The sequence below is a fragment of the Anas acuta genome, chromosome 2 (genome assembly GCF_963932015.1).
Source record: "Anas acuta chromosome 2, bAnaAcu1.1, whole genome shotgun sequence".
In the NCBI taxonomy this organism is placed as follows: Eukaryota; Metazoa; Chordata; class Aves; order Anseriformes; family Anatidae; genus Anas; species Anas acuta.
The window spans coordinates 135,177,014-135,202,999 of NC_088980.1; the positions used below are offsets into that span (position 1 = coordinate 135,177,014).

At 40.1% G+C, this 25,986-nt stretch overlaps 1 protein-coding gene across 2 annotated transcripts in view; it reads left to right on the top strand.

The window, feature by feature from the left end:
• Window positions 1-25,986, top strand: part of CPQ (carboxypeptidase Q) — a 154,285-nt gene that overhangs the window by 53,642 nt on the left and 74,657 nt on the right. The gene's annotated exons all lie outside the window — the stretch shown is intronic.

Genomic DNA, 25,986 nt, shown 5'->3' on the forward strand with positions numbered 1-25,986 from the left:
AACGAAATTGTACACAATTTAACCTCCTACGTTGTTTCCGTAGCTTAAAGCTCGCATTAACTAGTGCCATCTGCACAGATGCCACAGAGCATGTATGGAAGCAGAAGTGAAATCCTAGCACTGCAACAATACAGTTATTATTCTTAATAACTAAAAGAAAGTTATGGTTACCATAAGGATTTTTGCTCTGTTTTTGCATGTTGTTCTGTTTATAATCTGCAAGCAGTTTCTTTATCAGCCAAATAAGCCAGATTCTGCTGTCTGGAAATAAAATTGTTTGCCCGAGTTTTTCTTCAGCTGTAAAAGTGAATACAGAATGTCAGTTTAACTTTTTTTTAAAATTTTTTTTTTCTTATGCAGGCCATTGCTGCATTTAGCTGGAATTGCATGCATGTCAGGTTGGAGCAATAAGCTCCATCAACACTAAAAAGTAGCTACAAATTCTGTTTGAACACTGGTTGATCCTAAATTGCTCGTTTCCATTTTAAGACTTTCTCCTTGCTTTCTCTTTTCTTCCAATTTTGTGGCCAAAAATCATGCAGACTAAATTTGTTGTGCTGGAGGACTTGTTCTAATATGCGGTCTTCTATGTCAGCTTACAAGACAGAATGGATTTTCTGGCAGTGTGGTATATCAAGAAAATGCTGATGCAGCCTCACTCACAGCAGCACTAGGAATTGTTGCTAAAGTATATCTACTGAGCCATAATTCTTTTTTTTTTTTTTTTTGTAACCATTTTAGTTTTCTAGCTTCAATGGAAAATCAGAATGAGTATCTCCGTCCTTTAAACCAGCCGTAGTTCTTACAAGGGTTTTACCTGTTCCAAAATAGAAATTCTGTGTCTGTGGTTTGTGAGGTCTCAAAATCCTTGGTGTTAGCACAAATGCACAATTTCAGCAGCTTGATCGCTGGGCAAGGAAAAAAAAAAGTAGTAATCATTTGTGGTTGATTGGTTTAGCTTTATGAAACACGTGGACTGAGTTAAAGACGGTGCCCTTACTTTTAAAGGAGGGAACAGCTAATTTAATTATATGTCATCTGAAGTTTTTAGTAATGCTTCTGATCAGCTAACATGCTATCTTCCCTGAATTATGTTTGGTGGATTTCAAAATTATGGCATTTCAACTCAGATTATAAAATGTCCAAATGTAACCTTCAAGTATGCTTAAAGACGCTTGCATGCATTTTATTTTCCTTTTGCTATCTGACTGTGTTTCTTTAAGTACTGAAATGGATGGTGACCGCTTCGCTTCTTACTCTGAGAAGCTCAGGTTTTTGAAACACTGGGTAAAGGCTTATTTACAAGCCCCCTGCTGATGTTAATGGGAGTGGTAGCGTACACACTTTGAAAAAGTAACCAAGAAACAGAAAAATAGAACAAGTGAATGTTTAGTTTTTTATAGTACTCAGTTCCTCTCGGAACCTTAATGGGTGCTTCAGCACACTAATTCCACTTTGTTACTCCATTAAAAATTGGAACCATCTAACTATTCGGGCAATAAAATACACTGCAGACCCAAACTCTTACAATGTCCTTTATACCAGAGTGTTTGGAAATGTGTTACAAGTCCAGCAGAAGAGAAAGGTGCTGTTTCCGTGGGCCAAAATTTCAATTTAAGGTTTAAACTGAAACAAAAACTAATCTGGATCTCTGAACTTGGGGTGAGAAATTAGCAGTGGGTGGAATAGCTATTACAAAGGTCTGAAGTCAGAGAGTTGCAAATTAGGCTGCAGCCTGTGAAACACGATCACAGATATCACAGCTAATTAAGAGTAAAAAACCCTGAAATATAATGGAAAACGAGGGTCGCCATGAAATGCTGATGGAGTCTGGTGAGAAGTGACATGGTTCTCGATGTAACTGCATGTTAGGAACGTTTGTACTTGTCTGTGTATTGACTGGAAGTTAATATACTGCCTGGGTTATACATAATTCATTAATGCCTCCTGTGAGATTTTTAGCATGTTTATTAAACGTAATCACCGAGAACTGAAACCATAATTGTCTGCAAATTCGATCTGTTGCAAGCGGAGTTGATTGTTGTTATTATTTGACCACTCTTGCAGCATGACCAGTTTGGTGTCTCCTTTTTAAGTCATTTTTTCCAATTGTTTTTTTTTTTGTTTGTTTGGGTTTTTTTGTGTGTTTTTTTTTTTACATCTTGCGTTTGACAGTGGAGGGAGGAGGGAGAGGTGTAAATGTTACTGAAAACAGAAAATGAAGTTGAAATACTTTTGACATATTTTCCTACAAATTTGCTGTATTTTGGACTCAGTGTTCTTGAACTTTTGTAATACGTGCTTTTTTTTTGCAACTGCAAGAAGCGTTTGTTATCATGACAGCTGGTGGAATTGCTGAACTTGCAGACCTCGATTTAGGCTCCTGTGCTTAACTTTAATGCATCTACATTTCTGAATAACTTAAAGCAATAAAAGAAATCTAATCACTGCTTTGTGGGAGCATCAAGCTCTCAGGCATGTGTGCACCTTCAAAACCAATTGATGTGACTTGAGTGCAGGTGTCCTGTTGCTTTTTGAGGAAACTCTGCTCCCAGTAAGAGTTGGCTGAACAGTTAACCCAGAGGTACTTCAAGTTTCTCCTCTGATATATATCCTTTCTGTTTGGCCAGCCAGCAGCAGTAAACAAATGCTTCGGCATCAATTTCTCCGTTCCAATGTAGCCAGCCAGTAGCAGTAAACAAGTGCTTCAGCATCAGTTGCTCCAACTAAGATAAATGTACTTTGAAACCTACCATAAGCTGCAACTTTGCACTACCAAGTTTTTAAGAGGTGTATAAAAAATCTGAAGAGTAAAAGTAAGTGCACTTTATCACGCTGCCAGTAAAGTCCCCCATCTCATCAGTGTCTCTGTTCTATTTCTCCTTGTATTATCCTTTCTATGTCAAGGCACTGCTTTCCCCAGACAGCACCCATAAAGTCACAGTGGGCATGACTTCGTGTTCTGAGCAGAGACATCCAATGTCCTCACTGTCACTCCCGAGGTGCTTGTTTAGTGCCTGCTGAAGCCTGAATCCCTTTAAATGCCCAAAGGAGGTGAGCCTGTGCCCACAAGATAATGAATTCAAGATCAAGCTTTACTACATACAAGTAGTTCGAAACAGTGAGAACAAACATGCTATGACTTGATGCCCTGGCAACCTTCCTGAGCTTGGAATCACATTCTCACGGTGCTTAGGACAGCAGCAAGAGTGGAAAACCTGTGGGTTGTGGGACTTAACATATTTCAGCCTGTACGACTCCTGAGAGTTGAGCCAAAGAGTTTGTGAAATGAAAAAATATGGTAGCAGAGCCTCCTCAGTTCCAGGCTATTGCAGAGGAGATCCATTTGCAGCCTGTTCCTGACTTTTGTTTTGGGAAAGGAGTTTTTGAAGCACATTGTTGAACCTGGGACAATGCTGCTAGCATCCTTTTGTACTGCATTGTGTACTGGTGAGATGTTTTGTATAAACTGTGTAAGCTGACACTGGAGACTGGCTGACTGAGAAATTCACAAGTTAACTAGTGTGGTTTTCATTTGAAATTCAGGCAGAGCTGGCAGTAAAACATGTTTGTCTTTTCAGTTTAGTACAGATGTAACACGATTGGTCTTAAAGTGCAGAAGCAACCATTCGCATCTCTGGGGAAATGATATAAATAGTGGCTGTTTCTTGTTAGTCTGGCTTCAATGTACCTAATGTGCCAAACACAGAACCACAAAATATTTGATTAACTACAAAGGTATCAAAGTGGATAAAGATATAACTCGTCTATAATCCTGACTTTCAGTATCTTTCCGTACTGCGCATTTCTTGGTGTGCAGTGCTGTTTTACTTATCTTACAGTTACTAAGTGATGGGAAAACTGTTTCCTAAGTGCCCTACAAAGTACATACCTTTAATCGGTGCTCATTATTCTGTGATCTAGCATAAACACCGTAGAGCACAAAAAGGGGGGCTTGTGAGTGGCTTTTTTAGAATCCTGAATAGCTGTTCCGGGAATTCTGCACTGCTTTCTTGCCTCCTGTTTTTATGGAGTGCCATATCTACAAAAAGTACCGCTTGAAAAGTGACTCTATTTTGAACACCACGGGCATAAAAGACCATGAAAGAATGTAATGTAGTTCTGCGCCAAGTTTGGACAGCACTTTGAAAGTAGAAGTCCTAAGAGTGACCTGAGAAAGAGAGATGCTAAGGTAATGGATTGTGAATTTTTCTATCAGTTTGTGACTGGTGGAACAGAATCTGTTCTACAAAAGAAATAGCAGCATATTTACTTTTTCATTCTTCTTCCTTTCCCTGTTTCAAAAATCAGCCCTGTCTTGGAATTTATGATACTGGGCAAAACTCCAGGGAACAAGAGAACATGAAAAATGTCCAGGCTTCTGAGTCTGTTAGGCATTCATGCACATAAGGAAAGAAATAATTTGTAGACCTCTTCCCTGCTCCCCTCATCCCAAAAAGAAAAAAAGAAGAAAAAAAAAGAAACAGGAAAAAAAAAGGCTTCTCTAAAGATGTGTAATACTCAGTACAATGTTGTTTTATGGCCTGGCATCAGTTCTACACATGTTAACAAAATGTCTATCCATCAGCCCTTTGATGTGGCTTCCAGATATCCCTATGCTCAGACTAAACCATGCATACAATGGAGTTTGGAGCAGAGATGTTTTCAGAGCCTGGTGCCATCACGTTATGGCTCCATTATCACATTTTCTCCATGTGGATTGTTTTGCTGTTCGTTCCAAAACGTTGAAGGGTTTGTGAGTTCACTTCTGTGAGGCTGTCTTGTGCGACTGTAAGTTGATGCTTGTCACAGCTACCCTCAGAATTCAAGAGATGGTTATGAAGATTGGGTTTTTCTGAGTGCCTGCCCATTACTTCATGATAGCATACTGAGGGGAAAGAAGATGAAAGAGAAACAGTGAAAAAGAAACCAGAGAAAGGGTGAAGAAGAAACATTGCCATTGTTAGGAAATGTTATATTTTCTTTGAAAACTTTGGGTCAATATTTGCTGAAAGAAATAGTACCCCATATATATGTTTGTGTGCATGTTTTATTAGTAACAGGACTTTGTACAATTATTTGGGGGATAGTTTTTATGGCATGGCTTGCAGGAGTGGCAATACTGCCATCACTTGTTCTTAAATGGAGGTCTTGTCATGGTTAAAACAGGTAAATTAATGTGAAACTGATATGGAGGAAGACTTTTCTTTGTAATCTCACCGTTTTTCAGATGTTTTCTTTGTTCAATCTGCTGGAAGACCTACAAAATTGTAAGTCTAAAGTGCATGCTAAATTTTGTGGTGTATAGAGATTGCCAAATCTTCTAAAACTTGAATTGCCCATTTAAAACCCAAGAGCTAACTAAAAGCATTTAATTCTTCTGGGGAGAACTTGGCAGTAGTTTTTCTTCGGATTCTGAATGAGCAGTAAGCATTTAAGTAGGCATTTCTTCTAGAAACCTCCATATCTGTGTATGCAACAAATACATCTTACAGGTAATTTGTATGGACGTGACTGATGTTGTTAAGGGGCAGTGGTCAAAAAACATTGTACCACTTAGATTGTGTTTGAAATATCGTTGGAACAAGTGAATCTGTATATATGTAGATGAAAGATTCAAAGTGGCTTACATTTTTTTAAAAATGATTCTTCTGATAGTTTTGCTGGAAGGCATCAGTTTCCATTCACCAGTGCAATGTTCAGACATTACCAAAATGACTAGACCGTATCTATAGACAGGAAGCTGAGAATAGGGAAAAGGGCCTGGTCAGCCATCACTACGGATCTTCGAGAGGTCTTAGAATCATAGAATCATGAAGGTTGGAGAAGACCTCCAAGATCATCTGGTCCAACCATCTCCCTCCTACCAATGTCACCCACTAAACCATGTCCCTGAGCACCACGTCCAACCTCTCCTTGAACACCCCCAGGGACGGTGACTCCACCACCTCCCTGGGCAACCCGTCCCAGTGCCTGGCTGCTCCTTCTGAGAAGAAATGTCTCCTCGTTTCCAACCTGAACCTCCCCTGGGCCATTCCCTGTAGACCTGTGAGAAGAGGCTGACCCCCAGCTCCCCACACCTTCCTTTCAGGTATCTATAGAGAGCAATAAGGTCTGCCCTGAGCCTCATCTTCTCCAGACTGAACAACCCCTGTTCCCTCAGCTGCTCCTCACAGGACTTGTGCTCCAGACCTCTTGTCCTTCTTGTACTGAGGGACCTAAAACTGAGCACCGTACTCGAGGTGTGGCCTCACCAGAGCTGAGTACAGGGAAACGATCACCTTCCTGAAGGAACAATATTAGCCTTAATTGCCTTCACTGCCAGTGTCTAGTGAGAGCAGGGCCTTCTTAAAATGGACTAAGTCGACCTGCTGGCAGGCATCTGGTTATGGTCTAGGTTCCTGCAGTGCCTTCTTCACCAGAGTCAGTTGGAGTCTGGAAAAACTGAATGCTTCCCAAAACTCCTTGTCAGGCCTTCGCTCTGTACAGTAATCTGAGCATGGGTTTTAGCTACTCCGCTTCCTCAACTGCAACCTACTAAATTGTGACACTAGAAATTAAAATGTAACATTTGGGTTGCTTGTTCTGTGGGCTAGCAAATTTATCTAAGCACACAGTTTTGTCGTCCTTTTGATGATACCAGTATAAGCAGATACACTGTAATATTTTTTTCTTCCTACCCATTCCTTTGTCTCTACTCCCACACAGCAGTTAGAAGAATTACTATGGGATTTTATTTCAGTAATAATTTACAAATACACGCAGGGTTTAGAGAATGATTGTGAAAACTTCTTTTTTCTTATCCACATTGAAAAAGTTATCTTCTAAAATTACATTGGATCCTTCTTGCATTCTAATACACAAGAGTATCTAAAGGGTAGTCCTGGGTTTGGCAGATGTAGTACTGGCCTGAGACATGAAGTAAAAAAAAAAAACAAAACACACAGTATTGAGGAGGAAGGAGGAAAGAAACTATATTGTACTTTTCATTATGAATAAGTAAGTGCCAGAAATGCTAGTGCCAGGTGTCAAGGATTAGTGTAAAAACATCTGTTCATTACAGCAGTAGTCAAATAAGTGTAGTAATATGCTTATATTTGTTAGGTGCAGATGGTGTGCTACACCTTGTGCAAGAGAAGGAGGACTACCAAGACAGCTTCATGTCCTAGTGAGTCTGCAGTCCAGGAGATGAATGCAGTGCTAAAAAATTTACATGTTTTCCACGCAAGTCTAATGGAAAACTGCATGTCTAAGAACATATGGGTTGGATGATCTGTTCAGGGTAGATTCAGAGGTTCCAACACATGGTACCAATGTGGAGGAAGATCTGGATGATGGACCTAGCATTGTCACTGAAATAGAGGAGAAACACTGAAAGCAGTGAAATCTAAAATGGTTCAGGCCAGGGCTGAGGTGAAAGTGGGAAATAACTTGGTCAGTCACATTGAAATGTTGACCAAAGTAGTTCAATGGTAGAGGTGTTATGACAAGAAATGTGTGGTCGCAGCAGCTGAGAGAAATGATTACTCGGTTATATAGTGTTCATAGTTTTGATGGGCACAGACATGGTATGCTTGAGAAACGTTGAACTAGCTGCAACAGTGTGGGTAGACTTCACATACTGAGAATTCACTTGTTATGATTTCAGGCTTCACATTTGCACTTTACAAGAACAAGAAGTACAGATGGTGAAAATGATGGGCTGACCACGGTTGCTGTGCTCTTTAAGAGAATTAGATTCAACTCCTTGGTTTGCCTCACTAGTATGTGCTTCAAAATTCAGCTATCATTCATTCTTATTATCTTAAACCATTGTTACACAGTTCTTTATACAGTTTCATCAGCCTAAAAAGAGTATCTTAGGCTTCTAAGATGTTAAAGGCCTTGCACTTTGCCACTGTAGCTTTATTGTACATTGTAGGCACAACAATGAAAAATCATGTATTGTGGTTTGTCAAAGCAAAAATAATTGTAAAGCACATTATACCAGTAAGGCTTATTCAAACTGATTGTGTATGAAATGTTAAAGATCTTGTAAGGCTGGCATAAAATCTTAATTATGTCAAAGAACAAGTTTTGTTTATAGAGTTTCTCAGTTGCTGTCGGTACTTGTACCAACAATATATCATGAAGTAATATGCAAGTTATCTAGAATTTCATTGAGAACATATATACTTCTAATTCATTTTAACAGGTAGAAGAAAATTTTTGACAAAAATGCTCCTGTGGGGGCTCTTCATGGGCCGCAGCCTCCTCCAGGCCACATCCACCTGCTCTACCGGGGGCTCGTCCACAGGCTGCAGCGTGGAGATCTGCTCCATGTGGGACCCATGGGCTGCAGGGGGGCAGCCTGCTCCACCAGGGGCCTCTCCACAGGCCGTGGGAGAACTGCTGCTGCCTGCCTGGAGGTGATGAAGGGCCTGAGCAGCTCTCTGAGGAGAGGCTGAGAGCTTAGACTGCTCAGCCTGGAGAAGAGGAGGTGCAGGGGATCTCATCACTGTCTGTACATCCCTGAGGGGAGGGTGCAGAAAGGACGGAGCCAGGCTGTGTGCAGTGGTGCCCAGTGCCAGGACAGGAGGCCCTGGGCACAACCTGGCCCCCAGGAGGCTCCCCCTGAGCACCAGGAGCCTTCTGTGCTGTGCGGGTGACGGAGCCCTGGCACAGGCTGCCCAGAGGCTGTGGGGTCTCCTCCTTGGAGCCCTTCAGCAGCCGCCTGGACGTGGTGCTGGGCACCCTGCTCTGGGTGTCCCTGCTTGGGCACGGGTGGCACCGGCTGGCTCCAGAGGGCCCTACCAGCCTCAGCTGTTCTGCGATTCTGACTCCTTTCAATCATACTAGTCAGAAAAGTTAACTGCTTTCTGTGGTTCGGATTGAGATCCTACAATGACAAAGTGCAAACTGGAAATGGAAGTGTAAACATATGAATAAATTAAAAAATATCTAAAATAAGTACCATACTTACGTGATTTTTCAAAGACAAAAATCAAAATAATTTTTTTTTTTTATCTTTACTTACTTTTTTTTTTTCAGGATAGTTATTCATGGTTAGATATTCACCTTTAGCGTACAAATTCTGGGAGTTTCCAGGACTCTGATTATACTTTTTTATTGACGTTGCAAAGGAATAAAAGCAAAGGGTCTGTTAAAGTGTCTTTAACAGAAAAAAAGTATTTGTCCTACAGGTTTTTTACATCTTTAGACAAGCTGAAAAGTATGTTTCTCACAGTGTGCATTTGGTTTCCCCATTAGTTTTTATTCTGTCATTTATTCCATAGGCTGATTTACAAATTTGAACAAAAATAAATGAAAATGCTTGTTCTTCTAATAGCTGCACAGTCCCTTGACATCTGATATCTATTGCAGTGTTGGAATTTAGGACCTCTTTGTGACATGTTAGTCTAAAGACCAGTGTATAATGTTTTGGTATAAACTACTTCACCCCCACCCCAAATCCCATTTCATCTATTTGTATTTAAATTATCATATACAGGGTGGAGAAGGGAATAATACCATGATGTAAGATGAATCAATAGTCTGTAAACTGTACTGATTTAGAAATTGCATCAAATCAGTGTGTTTTCTTTCCTCGAGTGCAGAGAAGCAAGCAAATAAAATAGAATTTTACTCGTGTTTTAAATATTGTAGGTCTGCAGGGAGGGATGTTAATGCTGTCTCGGTACTTCTGTATTGTTTAATATTCTGGGCTTTATCTTGTAATTGTGTGCCTGGTCTAATGATCATTGTGCTTCGTTTGTGCTTTCACTGATGTTAACTGGACAAAGGCTTTTGTCATCCTTTATGTGTGCCAAGTTTAACGTACTGCTTGTGAGAGAAGGGTTTTCATGGAATAATATTCCTTCACTCTAATGGAATTTGTTGCTGTAAGCTATATATACGACAGTTTCAGGACACCTTCTTCTGCGGTGTGCTGCTCAGCAGAGTAGAGCATGTTCTACCATTCCAAATGGGAAATATCTGTCATCCAGCTTCTTGCCAACAGAGTGATTACTGAGCTCGAAAACGTGATGTCCTCACCACTCTTCCCCTTTCAAATAATCAGGAAGAGGACCTGAGATCACGTTATTCATTGTGAAGGAAAGGAAAAACAAGATCTTGAACTGTTGACAAGAATGTTCCTGTCTGTCTTATCTTACAAGCAGATACTACAGCTTGTGGTCTGCTGGCGTGTGTGATTTTGTTTCTTGGCATTGCAAACCTGAAGTCAGAGATTTAGATGTCTTGGATCTATGTTCTCTGCTTCTGCCTCAAGTCCACTGACCTCGGTTTATATGCTAAAGTGCTCCAGGGATCTATTCACTTAACTGGAAATAATGCTCAGATGATACTTTATTTGACTGTATCTTTACACATTCTGCAAGTTGCTCAGCAAGTCTTTCTGGAAGTCTGCAGCTGTTACGCTGTGCATATAAATAGCCTATAGTTAATAAGCCTATTTATAGCAAGCCCAAGTCTGAAGGTTTGTTGTTTTTTTTCCTCATTCATTAGAGTTTCCAACCTTCAAATAAGTTAGACAGGATAACTGGATTGTACCCTTACCCACCATGTATGGTGTGTCTACTTTTTCATTGATTTATTTGGTAGTTTAATTTAAAATTGCCTAGACATATTTAAATGGTGAATTTCGGGAAAGAGAAGCAGTTACGTATAAAGAAATATAAATAAGCTGGCTTTGATGGGTTGGTTAAATTTCAACACATTTGGTAATGATAATGTTCTACATTATATTAAAATATACAATGCTTTATATTCTTTATATGTGGGCTTTGTTGCACACCCAAGAGCAGCATAACAACCCTCCTCATCCCTGTAGAATAACCAGCAGGCTGTTCAGAATGGCTGAGATCATTTGTTGCAGAAAGTCCGCAATGGCTAACACTCAAATTACTTGCATTTCTATTTATCTGTATCAGGTTTTCCTGTGAATTAAGAAGTAAGGGGATGTTCTCGGTCACACTTCAGTGCAGGCTTCCAAATCTGGTGATGGCTGGAGCCGCATGAGGGAAGGAAGAATGCAATTGCAAGTATTGCCAGGGTCATGGAGATAAGGTACCACATAATCTGGAGGACAGAACAACAGTTCAGAATAATCTTGACAAATTGGTAGGAATGAAGTGTGATCTACTTGTCTTTAGGATGAAGAAATTGGATGTAGTGTGTGTGTCTGATAGGGTGGCTCATGCAGGGTCCTTGCCATATTTGCTGAGAAGAGTTGTGAGGTACTTAGGGCTCAGCAGGCGTGGTAAAGCTTGCGACACAAAAGTGAGGAGATGACATGCAGCTTTTCTTGGAAACGCACGTCCTGCCACGTGAGCAAGCATGCTTTAGGCAGATCCACAGATTGAGGGGTTGAAAGGTGGCACTTGGAGAAGGTGTTTGTACAGAGGCAGGTGGAGGCACTGAGACAGTCCTCAGGAGTGCTGAAAGCTGCTGAGAGAACCTCTGATCGCTGGGCATGCTGTAACTGCTGCAAAGGCTTTGTTTTTCTAATTGTCTGTGCAGCCCATGTAAAGCTGTTTTAGTGACCTGTAAGCATAGGATTGTGCAATATCATAAAGCATGAATGTTAGTGATTTAAATCCAGACAATAACATGTAGATGGGAAAATACATGTTTTTTTCTGTCTGTCAAATCACTCGCTGAATGTTTGTGTTGAAAGCACAAAGAAAATTCAGTTCTGTTTCCCAATTAGGGAAAAAGTATGTCTAAAGGAAAAACAGGAAACCCCAACAAAACATTTCCCTGCTTAGCAGAGAATTGTTTAATACAGTTAATTAAGCCACCAAGAAGTTGAAGAGAGCAGCTAGTTGCAGTAATTTTAACTGCTTGGATCCAGCGGCATTGAAGATGTTTTAACTGCTGTAAATAATTTTTGTGTGTTTTTAAAGAACCTTTTTTTTTTTTTTTCTATAATTGCATTTTTGTTTACCTTTGTATCTTAGGAATAGATAAGGGTTTCTTCTCTCAGGGTGGTAAAAAAGATAATAGCGTGGTTTCAGTAACTTCATTTTGCTTCCTTGAGCACTTTAAAATCTCTTGATGAATCTTTGAAGCAGAGAACTGATCCTTTTTCCCTTTCATTTATCTGAAACCACATATTTAACTGTAATGTGGGTTATAATTGCTAATACCAATTTAAAGCTAGGATGTAGAACCAAGTGGAACCAGAGATCGAGGGACTATTATGCACTGCCGTGAGTAAAGACAGCACGTTGCTGTTCAATGCAGCACTGACCTGGGGTATGTGTGCAGTGAAAGTAGGTAATGTGGTGTCTTTCCCATCACGTAACTCAAAGCTTCCACCTCCTGTGGTGTAGACGGAGAGTCTGCTTTGTCCCTGTCTTCCCTTGTGAGTGAGCTGCAGTTACAAACTATATCCTATAGTAATCCACACAAATTATTTATCTTAAACAGCATAATACAGTACAATTAGTTTAAAACCAAAGTCATAATTAAGAAACCTCAGTTTATCTAAGGCTCTCTAGACAGTCATATGTGAAGCACCTCTGTGTTTTCAGAGCTCTCTTCATTTTTGCTGCAGCATCTCAGGCTTAATCAAACCTTTGCCTTTAAAAGAATATAAAATGATTTTCTGCTACAGCTTTAACAAACATGCCCATTTAAAGGTTTTGTTCTGCAATCGAGATCAAAATTGGTTGGATGTGTGTATCAATACGTAAGATCAATACAAAAGTAATAATAATAGCATTTATTACAAACTTCTTCGAACATTTTAGAAGAGATCTGGAAATAAGAGCCTTTTAAAAGAGTTTTCTTACACTCAGTTTTTGTGCTTTTTTAAGAGAATAAAAACGAAGGAAAAATGATAGCACAAAAAGCAAAAGTGACTCAAACTGAGCAAAGGAATGAAATAATTCTGTGTTGCTCTTTCACATTCGTAACAAAAATATTTAACTGTGATGAATAAAAGCACTCTCTATATGACCTGCCTATCACAAATTTACTAAAGCAAGAAAAATGAATTGAGGATGCCACAACGTGACCTACTGCTTCAGTCCTTGACCTGGTACAGTCTTCACCCTGGGAACAGTACCCCCACAAGAGATAACGAGCTGCAGCATGAAGACTGCATTGGTGGAGATGCCAAATTTCTAGCTCCCTTCCCGTCCCATCCCATCGTAAACCAACAGCCCTCCCCTGGCCTTAATCCCGGCCAGCTGGATTACTGCAGTCCCTTTTTGAAGTGGTGCAGATAGTCTCTCCTCCTTTTCCCATTCGTTTGAAATTAAGTACAGGGATCTTTTTTTGTTGTTTATCTGTGCTGAAGCAAGAGACTTTCGCTGTGGCCTGCGAAGTGGCAAATGATTGAAACCCTTTCGGTGGTCGATGAAATGAGCCGGCTCGTAGCAGGCTGCAGTTTAGGGAGGAGGAAGGAAGTGGTGAGCAGGTCTGAAGGCTGTGACTTGCAGCTCCGTGGCTCAGCCCTGAATAGGCTGTGATGTCATGTGCTGGGAGCATGTTTTTGAATGACTACATAGTGTGGAAAAGCTGTACTGAAATACTTGTTCCGTGTTTTTCTGTCGACTTGATGTACGTTTGTGGTTGTTTAACGGTAAGCCTGCTCTGCCATCGCCCTGCTGAGTGCTCCCATGTGTGATGGATGCGGCTTCCCCAGCGCTGCCGCTTTGTGCTGGGGAGTTCTCATCCTGCAGGGGCAAATCCCAGGGAAAACTGAAGGCAGTAGGAGGCTGGGGCTTGCCATTGATAGTTTCTAAAGAGATTTTTCCTCTTCACTTGACCACTTGATGTAATCCCTGTGCTGCTAGTCATGTGAGGCATATTTGTTTCGGTTACAAATGTAATGTCATTGCTCTCAGATTTTCAGCTGACCTACAGAGTGGCCTCTCCCACCCAACATCGTTACCTCAGTTCTGGTTTATGGGAAGTGGTTAATTATGAAGTGCAAGACAGAAATATTCAGATAATAGTTTCTTGTTCAGGTGTTTAAGCATTAAACCCCGAAGAGACTGAATGTGCCAGCTGCCACTTTCTACTGAACTTCTCATTCCCAAGCAAAGTCATGGAGAGAGTACTCAGAGGCTGAGAGAGTACTCAGAGGCTACTGTAAGCTCATCTGATAGAATTTAATGTTCTGGAACTGGCATCGTCACATCCAGGTCAGAAGATAATCCACCTTTTTTACAGTGTTAATGGTTAAGGGAGAGATAACATTCATATCTTCCCCAGCTCTCTGTTAAATATACCAGGTTGTTCCTGATTCAGCATGTATGAGTAGTGATGAAGCTCTCACCATTCAGTTCTCTTTTCCTACTTTTAAACAACCTCAGAGAATTGTGGGGTGAATTGTTAAGACAATGTGGACTCCAGCATAACAATAAGGGGATGACACAAAGTCTGTGTATTTCTGCCTTAATACATATTTCTGTAGCAACAGGACCGATATCATGTTGATCTGATACTTAGATGTGGTCAGTTCATGCATGAAGAGTGGCTAGATAAAGGTGAACTTGACAGAGCATAGTTCCGATGGGAACAAAAGAAATTCTTCAGATCTGGTACTTCTGTTTGATATATTTGATTTAGTCAGATTCAAGGTAAGGAACCTTCTCTACAGCTGTTCCATTTTGTGGGCCTGTGGTATCTAAAAATACAGGATAAAGACTGTAAGCTATGTGTTGTGCTCCTCTGGTATTATGGACCACATTCTGACAAAGCTGGTGTAGGAGTCATTACTTCTCAAAGGTGGTCCAAGACTGTAGAATTAAATCCCTCAGGAAATACGGACTTTCACTGGCCTTCTGTTCCAGAGGAAGGCAGCTTCCTTTGATCTCTCTTTCTCTTCCATGGAAATACCGCATCACGTACATCTGCAAACACTGTTTCTCCAGCAAAAGTAAACACAAGTTTCTAGAAGAAGAGATTGCAATACAAGTTCTTTCTCCCCTTGTAATAAATTAAAGGACAAATAGTATGGGACAGATATTCATCCTGCAGAATGATTCACTAGCAGTGGGTGTTTAACATGTGCTGATTATAGCAATTAATAGATGGCCAGGAGGTACTCTGATGCTAAAGCTATGAATAAAGATATTTTAAACTAACTATTCTTGAAGAAAAGAAAAAAAAAACAGCTAAGGATGGATCCAGTATTAGATTTTAGTCCCTTGATTTAGATTATAAGTATGTCTTAAATACCAGGGAAAGATCAGGCTGTGGGAATTGGTGGTTCTACCTGACAAATTCCATGATAATCTGTACCAAAATTTTAGGGCCTCCACCCAGCAGGTTGTCTGGTAGGCAAACTGATGGTAGGAAACCAAAAATGAAATACTTCTTGAAGTTTCCTCAGTTTGCATCTGGTCTGCAAAAGCATCTGAGGAAGGCATTGCCTTCTTCCTGCCACTTGGGTCAGGACCGATCAAAGCACTTGGAAACAGAAAATCCCTGGGGAATAGCGTGGCATTTGTATTTTCCCCTGCAAAAAAATGTAGGCCGTGGTGATACACAGTCCAGAGGAGCCGTTCCTGTGAGGATTTACACACATGACCCATCAGGTGAAAGAAACCCAACTCCCTGGTCCAAGCATTTAAGTTCTGCCCTCGGGTGAAGTCATTCCTTTGCCTGGGGATTCTCTTGGATTTTGTAGTCCTTCTGGATGCCCAAATATTCCTGCTGCTAGTATACTCTGGCTTAAACTTAGTTTGCTAAAAGATGCAGTAGGCCAGCCCCATGACTCATGATGATCTGTATTTTTCTTTTTAACAGGAAATTAAGCAGCTTCTCCAAGACAGAGCAAATGACCAAATAGCAGGAGTCTGCATGCTGAGCTCCCACTTCAGTCTTCTGCTGACTGCAGTAGTTCATTAGCAAATAAAGAACCAAGATCTGATGCTAGGACCTTAATTTTAATGCTCTACATGGCTCCACAGTCCATTTTTAAATACATTCTTCAAAACCTCTACAGTTAGGTTGTCAGCCATTGGCCAAGTAGGAGTTCACTGCCAAGGGAACTGAAAATAAATGACATGGATTCTTTTGAGAAGAAGATCAGACTTCATATCCATTTATTAGGATTGTGACATCCCCTTTCTGCTTGCATGCTCCTTGTCCCAACTAAGTATGTCTCTGAGTGAATGGGGTTTTATTTCTTTTACAGTCTCAGGAAGAGGGCTAGGAGAAGGAGATTTCTATTTTTGTTTTCATGGGAACGTGTTGGTACAATGATGAGGGGGACCTGAAGTACCAAGGCAAATGTATTCTAAGTTTATTTTTATTATAAAAAAAAAATAAATTAATGCCATATGTGCCGAGTCCCCTTTTTGGTTGCTGGAAGTTTTGTGTTGTGCAGCCTGGCTTGCAGAGCTTTGAGAGAAGTCTTTGGCTGGAAACGCACGTTCTGCACTGAGGCAGGGATATTTTTGTTCGGTTGCTCTGCTCATTCCAAGGAGAGCTGGAAAATTTTGCGAGAAATTTTTGCTGTGTAAGATGCTTTGTTTCTGGGTGTGACAGCGCACAAATAATATATATCTGACATACTTGGGTTTGGAGTTACGTTGCTTTTGGCGATCTAATCAGGAAGATATTCAGTGAATGTTGTCAGAGCTGGGAATGGACCAGAGCACACGTAAAACAATAACTGAAGCAACTCACTTTTTCTTGCAGCTAACCCAGCTGAGCTTTTTAGTAGAGAGATTTTTTAAATTATACCTAATAACCAGAATTATGTCTGCAAACTCTGTTTTGATAAAGGCTCTTAAAGCTGTTTATTGAAGAGGCAGTGCAGAGGACAACGTGCAGTGACTGAATCAAACAGATTCTGTTTGTTGGGGCATATTTTTTCTCCCTTACCTCTACCCCTGTTTACCCATACGGTGTATTTTCAGCTTCAAACTGGACATACACTCAGTTTTCAACTGCACAGAGACATCTTCTGAAACCTGTGGCACTCTTTTCGGCTTTTTGCTTTGTCTTATATGGCCAAAAAACAGTACAGCCGAAAGCAGGTTTGGTACTTTTGATTTACTGTCTTGCTCGAAAGCATATGTGACATTGCACTCAGGAACTATAACTCTTCTTAAGATAAAAGAAATTGTTATAATCCTTTCACTAGCTAATTTCTGTGCGCTGCAAATGGATTGCTGTGCATCCAGGGAAAATTGCTCAAGGGAAAAAAAGACTTTGTGACTTTTATTTAGTGCATTTTGTGCAACAGTTACCAGGCTAGACAGGATGATTAATAAATTACTGGGTTAGTAACTCGGAGGGAATCACTTTTGCTGTAACTGAATTGCTAACAAAATCATACAACAACAACAACAAAAAAAGGGTTTTACAGTGAAATTAAATATTTTGAATGGTGCTTTCTATACTTGACAAGCTAATGTACCCTCTTCATGGAATAAATCATTTTGCTGTGGTTTAGCAGGGGTAGAGTTGGGATATCACATGGAATTTGAGTGTTTATGGAGCCCTGGATTTATTAAGATGCCACAGGTGATTCTGCTGAAGAAATACGTGCCCTTCTGTTCCAACACAGTTTTAGTACTGAAGTTGCCTTAGTATGCGCTCGCACACCCGGCCATGGTATGACACCAAGCCTGCAGGATTGGCTTAGTGAAGTTGAATCTGAGCTCTCTGAAGCCGAATGGAGAGGGGAAGAAGGACATGAGGAGATGCACCCGGCCCCAGCTCCAGGTGTGGTTCGGAAAAGCCCGCGGCTCTGCCAGCATCTCCGTGGAGCTGGGAGGATTCAGGTGGGGGCTCAGGAAGCAGCAGGCCGATAACTCCGTGATGGAGGTGTGCTTCCACCAGTAGTGGAAGACTGGTTTTAAAGTGCCTTTTGATCCATATTTATTCCCCCACCCAGAAATAACGCATAAACTTTCTCAGACTAGCACGTAGGCCAAGCATTTTGGGACTCCTAAATAAGTGCCTAATGCAGAATGGTTGTGCCCGTGTGCTCCAAGCTGAGCAGAGGCATTCTGCCTTTTAATTTCCTGACTTGCTTTGTGTTGTTTGTGTTGATCACGTTTCCTCTAAGCTTTTAGCCATCCCGGCTAAAGCTCCTTTGTATACACAGAATGCTCAACATTTGTCACACAGAGATTTTTTTATGTACACGCTTCTTGTTTAGGGTGGTTTTTATTTTTGGAGGGACGGCACGTTTTTGTCAGCAGAAAGTGGACTTAATCATGAACTGTGCCTTTTTTTTTTGTGATATTTCGAGCAAGCAAACATGGTTCATACAGTTTCCTTCTGTGTTCAGCAGTTCCGGAAGAGAAACCAAACAGCCGTATCTGTTTAGACTGCCTCCATTCTGCCGGTCCTTTGTAGCCCTGCCAAAGTTCTCCACATCACTGAGCCTCCCAGTTAAAAACAGAGCCCACTTCACTTTGTTCCTGGGGCTGAAAGCCGCTCACAGTATGGGATTTGGGGACTGAAATTCTTTCAAGAATGAATTACACTCTACCAGCTAGAGTAGTCAGAGGAGTAAATCAAAGGGATTATTTGTTTTGACTGGTGCCTGATTTGTTTTTGCCAATATTATGCTCAGTCAGAAAATTAAAAAAAGCCCCTTAATTAAGTGTGATATTTTTATAAGCAAAAAACAGGCAGAAGAATCTGGCTTGGCTTTCACTGTGTCCTCCATGCAGGGACTTTATCATCTGAGCCATACTGGATGCTTTCTGCTACATGTTCTAATGGACAACAATCACGTTTTAAAAATTGGGTGAGAGGATTATGGTTTGTATAACACAGTGATTAAGCAGGGGACAAAAGATTGTACCTATATCTAACAATCTGATCATGGGAATTTCTCTGCTTCTATAAATTGTTTATAAAGAATTAAAAACAAAATGACAGAAATGCAGATGACCGTGATACGAGGCAAGCAAAGCAAAATGATTTTAGGGGAAAAAGAAAACTTTTTTTGTTCTTCAGTTTTCTGAGCATTTGAAAAGAAAAGTGATGAGATACAACTTTAGATTTTTTTTTTTATTCTTAGCAAATAATTACAAATGACTGCTGGAGAAACTACTACTCATCCTGGGACTGTTTCCAGCAGGTTGTGCCTGTAAAACTATTTAGGAGACTTAAAGAAAGAGAACAGGAATGAACTGTTGCTTTCAACATTATAATAAAAATATCTTTTATTTTGTGCTGAAATAGTCAATGTTAATAGCTCAGAATACTTGTTGCTGAGCTTCAGAAGTCATTCTTTGATTATGAAATTGAGAAAAGTTGAATAGGACTAGCTAAATAGGCTATGTAATTGCAAGTGAAATTTATGAGAACAGTCACTGTATAGCCTTTGATAAAGAGATTTCAGGAGATAAGGCATGTAGGTGTCTCTAGCATTTTATCACGATACCAGAACAGTTGCACGTGCAAGGAAATTATTTGCACATAAAAATAAGGGAATTGATTGATATTCGTGGATTGCATTTTGACACTCTTCAGTTAAATTGCAGTGTTAATAGTTGGAAAATACTGATTCTTTGAGTCCTGTGGGACTCAAAATAGTTTTAGATGCTTAACATAGTTTCAATAGATAAGGTTAAATATTTCTGAGAATACATCTGAAAATTAGGTATTTACCCAACAGCACTGCTGAAGGAAGGATGCTGAAGGATGGGAAAAAGCAGCTTTAAAGATATAGTGGATGCCACCTCTGAACCCAGACATAAGCAGTAGTCATATCTCTGTGAAATTACAGCTTTCATTCATTCAGAGTTGTTTCTTTTGGAAATTCATGGGGTGATGAATATTTCATAGCTCATGCATATTTGTATTGAAACAGAAAATGTTTTGAACAGTGCTAGTAGGTGAGGTTTAGAGCTGCATTATTCACCGATTTGGTATGATAGATGTGTATATATAGACTGTTAGTTCAGCGCTTAGTAATAACTGCTTAAAGCTTTGTATCCATTGCGACTTCAAAATCAAGTGTGGGGAGCAAAACCTCTGGGTCAGGCACTTACACTCTTTCTTTGGGAGAAAGTTTTTTTTCTGCAAGTGGGCCTATTGACTTGGGCAAGTCTGTGTTTTATTTAGGGGGATGTAAGCTGACTGTATTTGACCAGGAGAGATGTATTTTAACCCACCGAGTGATGGGTGCACACCTCTGCTGTTCTCTTGTGTCTTCTGGCACACCGACTGCAGCTGTGGCAGAGCATTGACTGCAAGCTTTATGGGGTACTTGGAAGCTTTTACATTCAGCTCACGGAGTTTCTTAACATAAAGACCTATAGTTTGAGGCTGAGTGGATGTTCTAGAGGAATGAGTGAAGTGGGTTAATTGCTTTCAATGAAGGCTGTTGCTGAAAAGCTACTGCCTTGCGCTTGTACAATGGTGGAATTTCGCAGGCACTGAAAACTGGGATCACACAGCCAAATCTTGCAGCCCAGGTACAGTTAACCACATCATGTCACCCTCTGTAGGAATATTTAGTACCTGCTAAATATGTAAATGAGACTGAATGGTGTTTTCATCTAAATCAAATAATAATTTGAATGCTCTTCAAATAATAACTTGATTGCCTTCTATTTTGTTAAATTCAGATAGCTGTGGTTGTGTCCACAGTATCCCAAGTTTTCCGGACATTTAAGCAGAACAGCAGGGTAGGTACTCTCCCAAAGCTTTTATAGTTGAATGTAGGGGTGAGTTAAGTAGATGACACATAGGAAGCAATTAAAATACTGCTTTGTAAAAGTTTAGAAGTACAGATTTTGAAATAAAAGTTCCAGAAGTTCAGAGCAACTACAGAAAGCTGTTTAACAGAAGTGGGTGAAGCAGGGGGATTAAATTCGCTAAGAGGATTTTGAGGCATGGGGAGTGACATGGTTGGGCAGTAGAAAGAGAAATCCTTTTACTCGGTCATGTTTAACTGAGGAATTAGGGATGCCAGGAAAAAAGAGGTCACAAAGGGGAGGCAGAGAAAGAGGATGGACAGAGGTGTGAATCGCAGTATGTGCACAAGGAATTAAAGCAAAAATTACTTCACAAGATGCTGAGAAAGAGGAGACCCACACTTTTGAAATCCTGACACAGAAAGAGAAACAAATAAAGGCAGATAAGAAATTTGAGAGTCTCTTTAACTATTCAGCTCCACTGAAACCATAATCTGTTCTAATAGCAAGCATTTCTTGCAGGCTCTTATAGGCCCTTGAGGTGTCTGTCAGTGGGCTGCCTCTGGCTCTCACAAACTCCTTTCCAGTCACTTTGTTCCTGATGGTCACACCTAGATTTAAATCCTATGTATGCAGTATTTTTTCAACCCTTTTTTTATGATTAATATTTTCAAGAACTCCCAGCTAACCTGCTTTTAATCCCTTTTTCCCCAGCTTAACATAGAGAGGCTGGAATGAACTTGGTGGAGCTGTCACACCGCTAAGTAACGCAGCTGTAGGGATTTCTTGCAGTTTGGGTATGTTAGGTGTGACTTCATCTGAAAGTCCATCTTTATCATCCAGTCTTAAGGAATATAAGGAATGATATTGAGTACTTTAAAGGAACTCAGTGGAAAGAACACAAAAGGTAGGCACAGGATGGGGAATGACAGGAGAGAATGACTGTAGGGTAATTACATATTCCAGAAATGAGTGGGTTAGTGGGGGAGGAGGACAAAATGTCTGCATACAGCATGAATAATTGCTTGAGATAAACTAAGAAGGGAAAATTTAGATGAAATACCATGAAAAGCTTCCTTAAAGAGTAGTTTAGGTGTCTACAGAATGGCTGATTGGTTAGGTCCCAAAGTTTCATGTTTTAAATGTTTCAAATACTGCTAAATACTGAAAAGAAGACAAGTTTGCTGTCACATTATGCCTCATCTGTGTATAATTTTCAGTCTGTTTTTGTTAGTTTCACTGTTCTAGCAAACAAACTTCTACTTAAAAAAGCAAAACAAATCCTACGTCTGAATGAATTAGCAGCTGAGCTGAGCTTTGCTCAGCTGTCTCCTAACTGGAGAGGCCTTTGGATACTCCAGATCCAAAGAGGACAAAGGGCTCCCGGGCTGTGGTCTGTCATATCCAACCCCCCAGCCTTGGATTTGTGAATTGAGCTCAAAGCTGAATTTCCCTTTTTCATTTCCTTTGTTGTTTTTGGCTTATGTTCAGTCAGTGAACGTGACAGAAGGATATCAGTTAGAACAACAGAGGAAGGTGGATTTTTTTTTTTTATTTAATTCAGGATTGTTTCTGTGACCTGGAAAGTTTGGAAGAAAAGCGAAAAGGAAAAACAAAGGAGCTTCTAAAGTAGCTGTATGTGCAGCCTGCAGAAGACTGGTGACCTTCGTTTGATAATTCCCCATCCATGTAGCAGACAGTGAATGAGTCAAAGGTAGTAGTGACAGAAATTACACAGCTGTTGGGTGAAGACTCCATTGTAGTTGTCTTTATAGCAGACTTTTGGAATTGGCTGAACTTCTGCTGGCCTTGCACTTGCAGCCTTGTACATCTTTGATGCTGCTTTGGTATTCACAGTGTGTCGTTAAGATGTTTTCCTCTTGCTCATCCCGTCCTTTGATCTCTTTTGTTCTGATAGAAATTGAAATTAGCCTGGACTCTTTCAGCAGCTTTCTGGATGTAATGTCATCCACCTTCTGAAAAAATCCATCTTCTCTTAATACGCATTTTGGTGACCTGTTTTTAGGGCTTTTTCCAGATGCTTCTTGTGTATCTAGCTCTCAAGGCAAGGAATTTTACATTTTATGTCAGTGCTAACAGTGACTTGACCAAACTGGATGTGTTTTGCTGAGCTACATGAAAGCAGCTCCAACTAAATTGTTTTGAATTGAATTTGTCCAGCATGGAGATAAAATGGGATCTAGCTGTATTTACATCTAAGCATTTCATGGAAAAATGAGATGAATTGACTATCTGGTAAGAAGTATCACTCCTGGAGGACAGTCTGTTTGCTGGACATGGGTCTTAATAGCTGGCTGTTTACCAGGGATATTAATGCATGGAGTATGTTATGTAAACCAAGAGAAATTATAAATACTCTAAACATGACTGGGTTCAGATGGCTGCAGCAAGACTAATCAAAACTATATTTAAACTGTTAGTTGTAAGTGTTTAGACATGATTGAGCAAATTGTTTCTTGGCTGGTGTAGAGAGGGCTTACGTTCAGCTTCAAAGGCTTTCACACAGGGTCAGTTTCCTTATCCTTCCCTTCTATAAAAGCCACAAGAAAAATCTATGCCCTTCTCTGCTTTCCTGCTCCGTTGAGATGTCTGTTCATACTTGCACTGATGTCCTTAACGCATTATCCAGTAGTTGTCTTTTGTATCTCCTTTCGTAACAAGTGGCTCTTATCCTCCGCCATGCTAGTCCAGAGAAAAATGTTTTATTTTATTGTACTTCTTTTAATAGATTTTTAATTCTGTAACCTGACAGCACTCTCTTCTGCTTCTGTCGTGTTTGTTTTGTTTTGTTTGTCTCCTTTTTTTAAAATCTGTCAAAATGTTGTGTAGGAGATGTTATTTACCATTACATCTATTAAACAATTCAGGTGTGTGGCAAGTGTTCAGTTGCTCCAGATACTGTACGAGGATAGTACTCAGAGAAAGCACCGAGAGGAGAAACTTCAGACCCAACCGCCAAGCACACGCAGTGAATGGCTCCTTTGTGCATGTGGTTAACATGTTCCAACTAATAAACCTCGCGAGCACTTTCATTTATAAAGGGTGCTCTACCAAAGCCCTTGACACTGAAAACAGCAATTTTATTCAGTAAATATATATATATTTATTTTAAATTACAATGTAATTAGTAAAATGGGACCCTTGCAGACAAAAGCATCAAACCATGTTCTTTGTTTACCAGCCTGCTTCCCACGGACTATTGCTTTAAGTTCAAAATATCAGTCATTCTCTGTAGAGACTCATGACTTTCTCTGAAAAAGCTTGTTGCAGTAGACGTCTTCATTCAGAGAGACATGAGGATATTGTCGGTATATTCAGGGAGCATCCAAACTGCACCAAAGCCAATAACCATCCATTGCAGATATAAAGCACACATCTTTTCATTGCTTCAGATCAGAGTGTGATGTATGCAAACTGGGCTTTTTCATCAATGAGATTTCCCAGTGTGATGGGTGGAAGGAAGGCATATACATAGATGCTGGACACATCACTGAACACCAGGGAAGTTATTCAAATGTTGGGATGGGTTCTGGGATGGAATGAAATGGAATAATAGTCCTAGATTGTAGTTTCAATTAGAGAAAAAAAAATATAGAGAAATACAAAATATAGAAAATAGAAATATAGAAAATAGAATATACAAAATATAGAAAAATATATGAACCCAAATACAGCCCAGGCTCTGCAGATGTGGAGGGAAGAATTGGGAACAAAGTATTTTTAGCTTATACATTAATTTCTTAGGATGTCTCTGGCATTGTGCATTGTCTGGATTAAAAGTATTTGTATTCAAGAGGTCTTTGTAAACAAACAAATAAACAAAAACCAAGTATACGTTCCCTGGAATTTCCACCACTGGCCATATGTTCACTGCTCCCTACTTCTGATAATATAGCAATATACTTGGCAGTTATTTCCTTTCTACTGAGAATCCTGGAAAAGCACTTTTTCTTGCTGTGGCTTGTTGACACGAGGAAAATGCCTTTGCAAATATTTAATAGCAGGCTGGAGACAAGAAATATGATTTAATATCCAGTAAGATGTGGGTTTATGAAAAACTGTGTATAAGGTCCTGGATTTGGGGGAAAACAAACGCTTTGTGATAACAGAAAACAGAAGCATTAAAGGCAGATCCTTTGTTTTATTTTAACACATTGTTATTGCTGGCCTAGATAATCTAACCATCAGTATTTCCCCTCAAGTATAAGAAAATGTACTTCTCTGGTTTGGGTCTAATTCTAGGTTCCACAATGTTACTTCAGAAAAGGAATTTGCTGCAAATGTCACACTAAGTGAACTTTAATCTTGTAACACTCCATTGTGTTTTGTGCGTGCGTGCATTTTCTCATATTGAAAAACATGTGCATCTCATTTTCCATATAAACTGTTGTTGATTTAAGTCTTTGATGATCCGAGATTAGATTCCGAAAACTAAAAATTTAATAACTTGTGGGGCATTTAGGGGTACTTGAAATGTTCCATGTTCTGGTTAGAGTGCGTACACACATCATATCCGAAGATATGTGGTCCTTTATGAAGTACTGAAGATGTATGGTGCTTTATGAAGTGTTTTCTGGTTTTCTTCTCTGCTTCCTCCACGGTGGTCAAACTGTCAATAACTAGACTCTGGTGGCTGAATTAGTTGAGAGGAAATTGAGGTTGAATATTGGAGAGGCAGCAAAAAAATAATGAAATGGGACAATAAAGTAGCTTTCCAGGAACGCAATGTCTCGTTTTCACCATCTCTGGTTGCTGAGTGGAGGTTACTCTCTCCCCTCTGCCCTTACTATCAGTGCTTGTTTTCCTTTCTTTCAGATAAGGCTGCTCTGATTCAGCCCAAGTCAGGGCAGTGGGAGAGGAGAGGAACAACGTGAGGAGAGCAACGCCGTTTCGTTATGGTTTGGTAGCCACAGCTACACACCAAAGCTGGCTGACTGCTTATATCTGTAAGAGAAATCATGTCAGGATGGGGAGACAGGGAGGGAGCCTTTAGTTGCAAGCTCCAAGTTACAAGTTAAGTTTTTCTTGCTCCTGAAAACTGTTGTGAAATAGGGATACGACTGCTAATCAGGAGCAGTCTTGATTAATGTGGATTAATCTCTAATCTGGAGAGGGGGTGAAGGAAGGGCTCCAGCCACTGTTAGCCGTGGTGGTGTGTGGGGACACCAAAACAACCTTGGGATGCAAAATCATTGGCACAACTTTTGTTACTACTTAAAATGTTACTGCTTAAGAGGTACCTTGAGCTTTTATTGTGCTTTATCTTTATTCCTAGAGGAAACTGAGGTCCCTTATGACCACTTAAAAGCTTTTCCTGCAATACATTTACAACCTG